At 39.5% G+C, this 11,594-nt stretch overlaps 1 long non-coding RNA gene across 1 annotated transcript in view; it reads left to right on the top strand.

Annotated features, from left to right (window-relative positions):
- Positions 1-326: 326 nt before the first annotated feature.
- LOC132209817 (uncharacterized) overlaps positions 327-11,594 on the top strand; it is a 54,680-nt gene continuing 43,412 nt past the window's right edge. The window contains exons 1-2 of the long non-coding RNA XR_009445937.1: positions 327-369; positions 5,076-5,170. This is a non-coding gene — a long non-coding RNA (uncharacterized LOC132209817). The remainder of the gene's footprint in view (positions 370-5,075; positions 5,171-11,594) is intronic.

Below are 11,594 nucleotides of genomic sequence, written 5' to 3'. Positions count from 1 at the left end.
GTTCCTGCCCATTGTCCATGTAATGTCTGGAACATTTTGGACCTAAGATCTCAACTGAAAATACATATATTTGTCACCTTTTGAGATCGGTTGAATCACTGCATTGTGAATCTTTTACCAAATTGATACCACAGTCTGAAGAAGTGCCTAGACCCGAAACATCAGCTTTCCTGCTCCTCTAATGCTGCTTGTCCTGCTGTGTTCATTCAGCTCTGCACCTTGTTATTCACAAACTTAGATTTGTTGATTACCGCACAGATGATTTAGTGAAACAGTTACCGCTGAATTGTGTTAGCATCAACCTTTTCTTCTTTGTCTCACTGTAGCTTCACTAACGGTGCTGCTCATACTCCAGGACTGGAAAACAAGGTTAGTATACCACATTGACCTTGCTTGCCATGTTGAACTTGGGAACATAGTGTGAAAGCTGTTTGAACAAGCACAGCAGTCACAATCAGACAAGAGCAAAAGTTCACTTAGTTTTGTTATGAGAGTCAAGTTTCAAAAGAGAATATATCAAATTAGTATGATTGGAAATGTTCACAGTTAGAGATGAAAGTGAAACAGAGGTCATGAATGCACTTCAGAGAAAACTGATGAGTAGTTTTATTTAGTACAGATGGTGAAAGGAAAAGACTAAATTTAACAGTTTTCTGGTTAAGTGTTGTAAAACAAGACAGCAGGAGGTTACTGATGCTTCGCTAAGGCTTTTCTTCAAGTAGTAATGAGGTGCATCAGTAGATACAACACATTCATTACTAAACTGTTGAGTTTGAGATAATTTTAGTGGTGTCTTGAGTAACAGCAGATGGGTGAATATTAATGTATTTTTCAACATTACCTTATTTGAATATTACTGATCCATTACGTTAATGTCAATGCTGTTTCTAACTATGGCCATTCGATACTTTTTTTGCAACATTGTCTGCCAATAAATTTGTGACTTTCTCCTTGGGCAGAAGTCACATCATATTTCAACGTTTTTTTAAAGATCAGCTTCCAAATGGAACGTGTGAAGTTCAAGAAAAAACCTCTGCAGACTGGGAAAGAAATTAACAGTGGGTGAAGGGACAAAGAGCTAACGACTAGCCCCCAGTTATTAAGAGAAGTTTGCTGAGTTTAATAACCTCAAGGCTACAGATAAGGAAGATGAAGAAAGTGGTTATCTCAATGAAGCAACAAATGTTCTTAGTGTAAAAGAATTTGATTGTATCAAAGGTGACAAAAAGACTGGAACTGACCACATATGGACAAACACAAGTAAATGGCAGACATGAAATTGCAAAGGTGCATGAATCTTGAAATTAAGAAGTGGAATGCTGGAAAAACACAGTAAGTTTACCAGTCCCAAGATTAAGAAAAAACAAATAAATGAATTAACAGCCACTGATAATTCTTCCAGAAAAGCTTGTAAGAAATTAAACATTTGTTAACAAAATGGAACTTAATTAATTCAGTTGGAAAGAAGCCCATCAAATCATTACATGGATCTTTATTTTTAAGTCACATGTCCTTGATGTGTGACTTGTCTAACACTAGAGCTGTAGCAGCAGATGCTTCATCATGAAAAAATAAAATTAAAACATTTCAAATTGAAAAGCAGAGAAGTAATATTGTATTGCCTCTGTTTGTGATCCATTTTAATGAGATTTTGGAGACACCAATGGAAATTAAAACAAAGTATTTACCAATTTACAGAAAACTCCAGTATTTGTGAAGTAACTGTAGAAAGTTATACGATGACTGGAACGCCCTGCAGTCATTGACCACTTCCCCTCTCTGACTCTGGGCTGCGGTTCCTTCAGAACTGTGCCCTGCTTGACCAGAACCAAGACTGTCAATCAGACCAGCTTTCAGACTGAGAACCTATTTTAAAAAATAACATGCTGGGTTTAAAAGCCCTCCTGAAATCCACCGGTACACAGACTGTTGACCCCCTGCCTACTATCACTTAGAAATCAATCATAGTTTATATCAAGTCCTAATCTCTTGCTGCTACATAATGCCACGACAGTACATCCACCCCATCTAATATTGAGTTTTGTCTTTCTATCAGAAAGAGTGCAAGACACAGGCAAGCTGCTGAACCTGATGGCATTTTGCCCAGGGCAGGGGAATGCCAAATAACCTGTCACTATTTGATGTGAAAGGTAAATGTTGGCCACGTGTAGATGTAATTAGTTAGTAGGATGATAGTCCATAAAATGCACCGGATATTTTCACTGGAAAAATCAAGGTTGCTACATTTTCAGTCAGTACAAATGGGTAATAGTAGATTACCCTTAATGTTGCTCACGAATTGTCTTGCATTTAAGCCAAACATAGACATACACGGGAATTCCAAGAGTCATGGTTCTCCACCCATACTTCAATCAACAAACATATAGAATTGGACCCCATGTACAAAGCCATAGAGATCAAAACCGGAAATGAGAGTACTCACCATGATGGACTGGACAATATGAATTCCAAGTGGAGTAGAATAACATCATGTCATCGGAGCCTTCACTGATGATGTCACCTAGCATGGTGACAAAACATCTGAACAAAAGCAACCCAGCTCGGCAAGCAAGTCAACAACCCCATCCACAACCCGAGCTACAGATCTTTGCCAAAACTTTAAATGAGCAACGAGGGTCCATGGGGGTATAGGATGACATGGTGGAATGTGCAGTAATGTGGATTGGGTGGAGGGTATGAAATGGATGGGGCATGTTAAAGTGTGTGGGCTATGAGGGGTATAAGCTAAAGGACATTTGACGTTTTATTTGGTTGCGATTGCTGACACCAGTAAAAGGATTGAATTACACGTATGCAAGGGCCTATTAAACAGTCCGTATTACACTAGCAGGTTTTGTAGCTACCTCTGACCTTTTCTCCTGGGTTGTTTATCCAAGCGGTCACCCCACCTGCTGTAGGATTAAAATATTTTTCAATCATTAATTATCTTCTCTCGAATAAGTGAGGAATTAAATTAGTTCCTGCTTAATTCTAGCCAATGTAGGATGCTTATGCGCCATGTGACCAACACATCTTGTAACCAACCCTTAGTTGAAAGATGACATCCTACTCCACTTATTTTTCAAGCACAGAACAAGAACATGCAGCCTTTTGAAGGTGAATGAGGAAGCTTACCTCGTTTAACATCATTGAATGCTTATCAAGCATCCGCCACTAACATTATCAGAGGAAAGCTGAAAAGACATATTGTGTGGAGAGTTAAATAGATAATTAACAGCCATGTTCTACTTGGGATAGTTTTAATCCATAGTGTTTTAGAGAGAGAGAAAGAGAAGCAAGCACATTTTGCTAAATATATTACTTGAATAAAAACTAAGTTTGGTAGTAATGTGATTAATTTGTGGCTGTATAGTTCTTTACTCAAGATTGTACCAACTGAATGCACACACGGATTGTCATCCTCCATTTGTGTTTTATGCTTATGTGTATAGTTTTTAAATACTATCTACTTTGTAATCTTCTATTCTAGTTTTATCCTGTTTAACTTTAAGGTTATATGAAACTACATCACTTATTTTAGAAAAAAGTGATTCTTCCAGGTACTAATAGGAAGTTGTCAAAATACAGTTCTAAGGAGATGACTTCTAAAAAGAAATAGTCTTTGATGGGATGTTTGATTTGACGAGAGCCTCTCACCAATTAAGTCAGATTCAATGAACTTAGGGTCTTTGTCAAGAGGACATGATAGCATATAACCTCTGATACTGAACTCGTAAGTAAAGATGATATCATATGATCTTATTATTTTAGTGAGAAACTATAAAAATAACGGAAACCAAGATGAAGAGGATGTTCTCACGAACAATTGGCATCTTAGGAAACCAGTCAACAGACAGTATGCTTATGGGTAACTTTCAAGTAAATCAGGAATTCCCCACCCACTGTGGTTGGCAGAGCCCTCAACAGCATCTGACCTGTGCTTGCACCCTTGCCCTTTCCCATCATACAACAGCATGATTGGGTTCCCCTTGACTTCAATTTTCATCCCACCTGCCACTGCATTTAAAGGATCATCCTCTGCCATTCAGACAACTCCAGCAGAACACCACCACCAAATACATCTTCCTGGAATTCCCCCTGTCAGAATTTTGCAGGAACTGTTCCCTTTGGGGCACTCTTGTCCATTCCTCAATCACCAACACCACACCCCGCCGTCCCATAGCACCTTCCCATGTACCCGCAAAAGGTGCAACACCTGCCCCTTCACCTCCCCCCTACCCACCATCCGAGGGCCTAAACAATCATTCCAGGTGAAGCACCATTTTACCTGTACTTCCAATCTGGTCTATTGCAGTCACTGCATCCAATGTGGCTTACTCTACATTGGAGAAACCAAACACAGAGTGGTTGACTGTTTTGCAGAACACCTCCAGTCTCTGCACAAGCATGACCCCAACCTTCCCATGGCTGGTCATTTTAACACAGCGCCCTGCTCACATGCCCACTTGTCTGTTCTTGGCATGCTGCAATGCTTCAGTTAATCTCAGCGCAAACTGGAGGAACAACATCTCATCTTCAGACAAGGCACTTTACAGCCTTCTGGACTTCATATAATATTGAGTTCAGATTGGGAATCCACTCCAATTTCTTCCCTTTCTCTCAGCTTTACTAGATGTATTCTCTGTCACCATGTCTTCTCTCCTCTCCCCCAATTCTAGTGCAACTGCCTGTTCTTTCTAGGCTGGCAGTTAGACACACCATTGTTCTGCCATTTTCACATTCCAATAACTTAATTGGCACTACCAATGTTCTTTCTCCTCCAGCACTCCACGTCTCCATCAACAATTGCAGAAATGCTACCCTCTGCATCTGATGAAGTGTCCCCTGGACGCGAAATATTAGCTTGTTCTTTCTCCATGGATGCTGCCCGACCCATTGTAATCTCCAGCATTTTTTGTTTTTGTTGGGCATACACTGTTTAGCTGACCAGAGATTGATCATGGAATGTTTCTGCACTAAAAGGTTAATTAGATTTCAGAAGGTATTCGATATTCAGAAGGTAACAATCGATAATGGTTAGTAAGTTTTAATAAGGCCTGGTTTCTAAAACATAGCATACAGAAGAAAAGTCAAAAGGAGGATAACAGAATATTGGAAGAAATGACACCCTGTCAACTGAAAGTTGAGATCCAGTATTCCATTGTGAATTGTAAGTGCCAACTCTTTTGTATTCGTTTAATAAACTGAGTAGTTGCTATGAAACTTGTGAAAATGTACTTGTCTGTGGATTGTGCATTGTAACTTGAAAACCTTTCAACTGGCTGTCTGAACTCAGTCAACAATTGAATTTAAGTGAACCCCAAAATCTTAGACATCCTCCTCTGCAGCACAAAATATCTTGCCTCCATCATTTTGTCCTGAACCAGATGAGTGAAGCTGGAAATTTTCTCAATATCTATTACTAACAATCCCACTATATTTTTTCTTTCACTGTGTGGCCTGCTGAGGCCCATGCATGGCAGCTGTGTCTGGAAGTGGAAGCCATGTATCAACATGCCAATTGGTTTGAGAGGGAACAGAGTCTGTTACCCACTTCTAGGATGAAAGTCCAGATCAAGAATGCTTGCAAGCCATTGAAATGCTCACAAAGCTTTTAAAAAGCCATTCAAGAAAGCACTTAAAAAACATTGCCCCTCTTGCATTCTCTTCAAACTGTCAATCAAAGTCAATGAAATTCCCAATTAAATCACTACTTCTGTCTAAATAAACATGCAGGCATTGAGAAATGGTTTCAATAATGAACAAATAGTTGTAATGTAATAAATCAGCCAATCAAACAAAAATAGCAGAGCCTGTTTTGGAAATGTGTGTACAAACCCCTGCCAAGAGGTGTTCATCAGTAAATCTTGGAGCTCCTCCAAACATTCATACTGATGCCATCTGGCAACTGTATCCATAAAAGTAAGCTAAACAGATGGCCAGATGGATGGAGGCATGAAAATCAGGCCAAAATCTGTCATGAACCATAGCAATCTGGCAGCTGCATAAATGTAAGTTTAATGACCAATTGCATCAAATAACATTTCTTGACATATTTGATATAACCTTCATGCAGGAATTGGCACAACATGATTAATATAGCTGAACATGGGCTTAATTCAAAAACAATCATTTTAATTCAAGTCAGTTTTGCATTTGTGCATAACTGGAGTATAAATTACTCAAAATTACTTTTAAAAACAATATGTTAGTTAGATTTACAATAACAAGTCACCTAGCAAGTTTTTAAAAATCAAAAACTTGTTTTAAAAACATAGCAAAGTACCCAAACCCTAACATAACCAGCTTACATTCACCTTGAAAGCATGCAAGTGAGTGCACTCAGTGGAAATCCCCAATGGTGATTAATCCATTCTAGCAGACGAGGCTAGATTTGTAGGTGCAGTCAGAGAAATTTATTGCCCATCATTAACTGCCATGGAGAAGGCTTGTGGTGAGCTGCCTTCTTAAACTGCTGCAGTCAAAAATGTGCTGTAGGTTGACCTCTAATACCGTTGGGGAAGAAATTCTGGGATTTTGACCCAGGAAAAGTGAAAGAGCAGTGACATATTTCAAAATTGCGATGAGTTGTGTCGTGGACGGGAACTTCCAGTTGCTGGTGTTCTTATGTACCTGCTGCCTTTCTCTTTCAAGGCTGTAGAAGTTACGTAGGTTTCATAGATTTTATTTTTCTTTATTCATTCACAGGATGAGGGCACCGCTAAATAATCAGCATTTGTTGCCCATCCCTAATTGCCCAGAGGGCAGTTAAGAGTCAACCTTTAATTGACTGTAAATCGACTTGTAGTCACATGTAGCTCAGACCAGGTAAGGATGGCAACTTCGTTTCCTAAAGGACATTAGTGAACCAGATTGGTTTTTCCGACAATCAACAATGGATTCATGGTCATCATTAGATTCTTCATTCCAGATATTTATTGAATTCAAATTCCGCCATCTGCTGTGGTGGGATTTGACCCCGGACCCCAGAACATTACCTGGGTCTCTGGATTAACAGTCCAGCGATAATACCACCAGGCCATTCCCTCCCCAGGTGATGTTTTAGGAGCCTTGGAAAGTTGTTACAGATCATTTTGTCAATGATGCACACTGCTGTCAATGTCATCATTGAAAGAAGGAAATAATGTTGGTGGTGATAGGAGTGATATCAGCCAAACAAGCTGCTTTGGCCTGGATGGTATCAAGATTCTTGAGTGTTTGTCGGATTTGCACTCATCAGTACAGGTGGACACTATTCTATTACAATCCTGATTTGTGCCTTGAAGGCAATGCCCAGGCTTTCAGTTCAGCACTGCATTAAGTTAGTTGAACTCTCAAACTCTTTGTTACTTCCAATGAATTGGAATGAATTTCGTGAATTTGTTTGTTCATCTTTAAGTTGTTGCTAGGCAGACTTAGGCTCCAGAAGTTCTGGATGATTGAAAGGGCTTGGTTTCATTTTGGAGCTAAGGGCTTCCCATTTCGCTGGATAGCTTTTTATTCACACTTGTACTTGTTTAACTTGATGGGCAGTCTCTAAGGTTTGAAGTTCTTATCTAACTATATCAAGTTCATGTTGATGTTCCTTTTACATGACTGTAACTGTATGGTGCATCCAATTGGCTCATGCATCTTGCATCCTGCCTAAAGCTTCAAAGTTCATGTATTTGAATAGGAGCTGTGAGCCCTCTTTCTTGCATGATTGAAGATTGCTTTCTAGCTTTATTGTCTAAAACATCTCAGCTATTGATGTAATTTTTCTGGTTGTAGGACATTTTGAAGTTTCACTTGTTTCCACCTGTGACAGAACTGTTATAAGGTCTTCTTCCTTCCTCCCTGTAATGGTTCAGCTTTCAAGACAGAGAGGAATTTCTTCATCTATCTGTGGTTATAGGTTTTGTTGCTGTTGGCACATCTCTCTGGTAGATGCTGTGAGATAAGTAGACAATTTTACCACTGTTTTACCTTCTTTAACAAAGGGTTGACTCTCTGAATGAGAAAATAGAGACTTCCTGAACAGAGCCACTTGAATTCAAGAGCTCAGGAAGGTTTAAGGTTACTGTCTTCACCACATCAGCTATACAATTGGTAGGCTCCATCTCTGTCACTGTATCCTACTCCTATCCGAGTGCTTATTACTTCCCAAGCCAAGAAGCTCTCTGATTTATGATACCATTGCAGTCACTGTGACTAGTTGCTTTTGTTGGAAGCTTGCTGTGTTCCCTGATGTCGGCTTTTTGAGCATTCACATGGGTTTATCCTCTCCATGGTTTGCTGTTGAGATGGGCCTTTAAGTCAAACACTCACTTGTTCCTGTTGTTGCTGAACTTACTTTCAAGTAGCTTCACCAGTTCTGTGGTCAGACTGTGGGATAATCTGGTTTTTTCACCTGTTGTACAATTGTTGGTGGGCTTTGCGTCAAATTACACTTTCCATCAGTTCCATTGATTTGTTCACTGCTGCTACAATGTAATAGGGCGGGGGTCCATCATCGATTGACAAACTTTATTAAACATAATTATTTATAAAGCATTTCAAGTTAGGCATCTTCTGAACCATCTAGACTCTGGCTCCAGTTTCATGTGATCGGACCTGACTGTGACATAAGCCCCTTCCTACATGCTCAGCAGCTATTCTTATAGGAAGGTATAAATAATATCTTCTAACATGATGCTTTTTAAGCTACCACAAAAGATCACTGAAATCTGATTCTCTCAAAATGCAATTTGTGCTTAAAATTACATGGTGTATTGTGCTGGTTACATTAATTTCGCATGAATTATGGTGAAAACTAACACAACTGAGCAGAGTCTCTAAATGCTAGTCTTCAAGAGACTGTTGATCAAATGCACTATTTTAGACATCCTGCCTGAAAATAATGACTGAGATTGATACAATATTGCAGTATTTCTAGGCTCCAGGATGAGCAGATCAATAATCCACTTATTAGAGAATTTATTTTCTCTCATTGCAGGCCATGACCTGGGGTCACCCCAAGCTGCACAGCATCCTGACTGGTAGGGAGTTAGTTTAGGTCTTTGTGGAGTGGTATCTTCCCAGTCATAGTCATAGAGTTATACAGCACTGAAACAAACCCTTCACTTCAACTCGTCCGCATCGACCAGACCCCTAACCTGACCTAGGCCCATTTGCCAGCATTTAACCTACAGCCCTCTAAACTCTTCCTCTTCATATACCATCCGGGTTTGCTGCCAGGAAGCAAAGGATTGGTAAAAGGACTGCCAGAAACTAAGCACCTGGGTACTCGAAAAAGATGCAGCAGTGAGTTTAACACCAAGTTTTTTTTTAAAAGGAAGGAAGAACCGCAGATGAGGAAAGAATTCACTGTCACATCTCTTCTAGGTATGGCCACCTTGAAGATGTTGTGCTCCTCTCTGCAGCAGGACTTATGTTCCAATCTTTTTTCTTGTTCATTGTCATTCATTTACTCCTTATCCCCTCCCCCCAACCCATTTTCTGCATCAAAACTCATGTTTTACAAGCTATCATCAGTTCTGAAGAACTGGACACTGGTGCTGGAATGTTAACTCTGATTTCTCTTCATAGATGCTGCCAGACCTCCTGAGTTTTTCCAGCAACTTCTGTTCATGTTTCTGATTTACAACATCTTCAGTTCTTTCAGTTTTTTTTTGTAAATTGGACATGTCGTTTACATGAAGCAGGGGCTGCCTGCCAGAGCACTCTTTGAAACATTAAGCTGTCCTCCTCTTGTAGATACCATTTACAGTCAATGTCCTGAATCCTAGCCTCATCTTTGTCCTCAGAGGATTGATATTGATCCCACAATTTTGTCAATATCCAGGACTTTCTCCCTTTGTCAACTCAGCACAACATTCCACAGTCATGTGGGACACCCATACTGGCCGGTACTACAGACCTATGCCAGAGGGATCTAGCTATCAAAATCTTGTCTTCAGGAGATCTACAATCTGTTCTACCAACACTGTTGAGAAAAGTTGCACCTTTATTCCACATTTATTTGTACATTTCTTGCAGGTCATAAACCACTTATCTTCTCACAGCCATCCCTATATGAATTGATGATTTTAGAAAGAGGTAGGCACCTATCAATATTTAACTTGTTGTGGAAGCTCCCAAGGTATCTAGTACATGCCTCCAAAATGTGGATTTGATGGCCATAAATTAGTTGAACTTCAAAGGATTGGAATGCATGGCTCCGCATTAGTGCTACAAGTTCTATATATTCAACGATATAGATAGAGACCTGGCTGTCACAATGTGAAACAGCTTGTCAGGAACATGCAAGTCCTGGCTGTCCCTCATCTCCAAAGTATGTGCTTGAAGTCCTGAAAAAATGGCAGAGACAGGCTGAAGCAAGAATGATGATGTTGTCATGCCGGTGCTTTGCTCGTGCTGAGTTGTGTGGATGATGGTCCAGGAAGACCATGGCCATTGACCACGAGGAACCTTATGTAGAAGAAACAGTTCCATGTAAACAGAAGGTCAGTAGCTGACACATTCTGTGAGCTGCAATGGATGCTGATGAGACAAGTTCAGAATTACCTGCTCTGTAAGTCCGAGTCAAGTATTTTTTCAAAGATCCTGACTTGCAGAGAAGAAGATTGGAGTATGATGTTAGTATGGTGAGTTGGACTAAAAATAAGGTATAAATTCATAGAAATCAGCTTCTCAGTATCTGATAGCGACATTCTGAACTTGCCAATTAAGGTATGAGGACTCAATCATGACAGATTTTCTCAACATTGGGAATCTGAATTTTGCACTCAACACCTTGAGTTATTTTACTTGCCATTGTTCTCACCACATCAGAGACGTGAAAGTTCCACACTTTATGTGGTCCAGTATCACATTTTTTTTAATGACCCCATGAAGCACCTTGGGCATTTTATTATTTCACATAAATAAAATGTGCTTTTGTGTCACTAGCCAGGAAAATGACGTGGATTACGAAATGTAACCTAGTATTGTGAAAAAAACCACGATGGAACTGTCAGTCAACTAATTTAGCTACCCGTGAATTTGAAAAAATTTCATTACTGATGCCAGGAGTGTAGACCTTGGCATGCTAAGTGTCTAGGCACTGTGTAAAGAAAGTGTTATGATGAAACATCACATTAGCTTATACATTTTCAACATTATTCAGGTATTTTGACAGTTTCTCAATTTTAACACCTAACCTGTCAATTTGATTGCAAGCACTTCGAATTTCCTTCTAAAAAGGTGAGAATTATGTCTTCAATATGACCTGTTGGAGGTGCAAATGAACAGTAGCATAGCATTACCAAAAATTGCAATAATTATTGCAATAGTTACAACATACGGATAAAAAGGACTGATGCATTTTGATTGAAGTCTACTGGCAGTGTGAAACTTTACAGTTGTACAGACTGAGAACCATTAATGGGAAGGTTGTGTCTCAACTAGAAAATTGAAATTGTAAACATTGGGCACGTCAGATGATTTGGACAAAGCAATCCATAACTCTTCTACTACTCGTGTATTGAATAATGAAATGAATTGCTGTAGGAAAAGATTTACGTTCTAGAAGACCTTTAAAAATTTATTGTAATCCCCAGAAAACGGTCTTGACA

Source organism: Stegostoma tigrinum, chromosome 7 (genome assembly GCF_030684315.1).
Source record: "Stegostoma tigrinum isolate sSteTig4 chromosome 7, sSteTig4.hap1, whole genome shotgun sequence".
Lineage (NCBI taxonomy): Eukaryota > Metazoa > Chordata > Chondrichthyes > Orectolobiformes > Stegostomatidae > Stegostoma > Stegostoma tigrinum.
The sequence above is the reverse complement of the archived record's forward strand: the minus strand, read 5'-3'. Positions and strand labels throughout refer to the sequence as shown.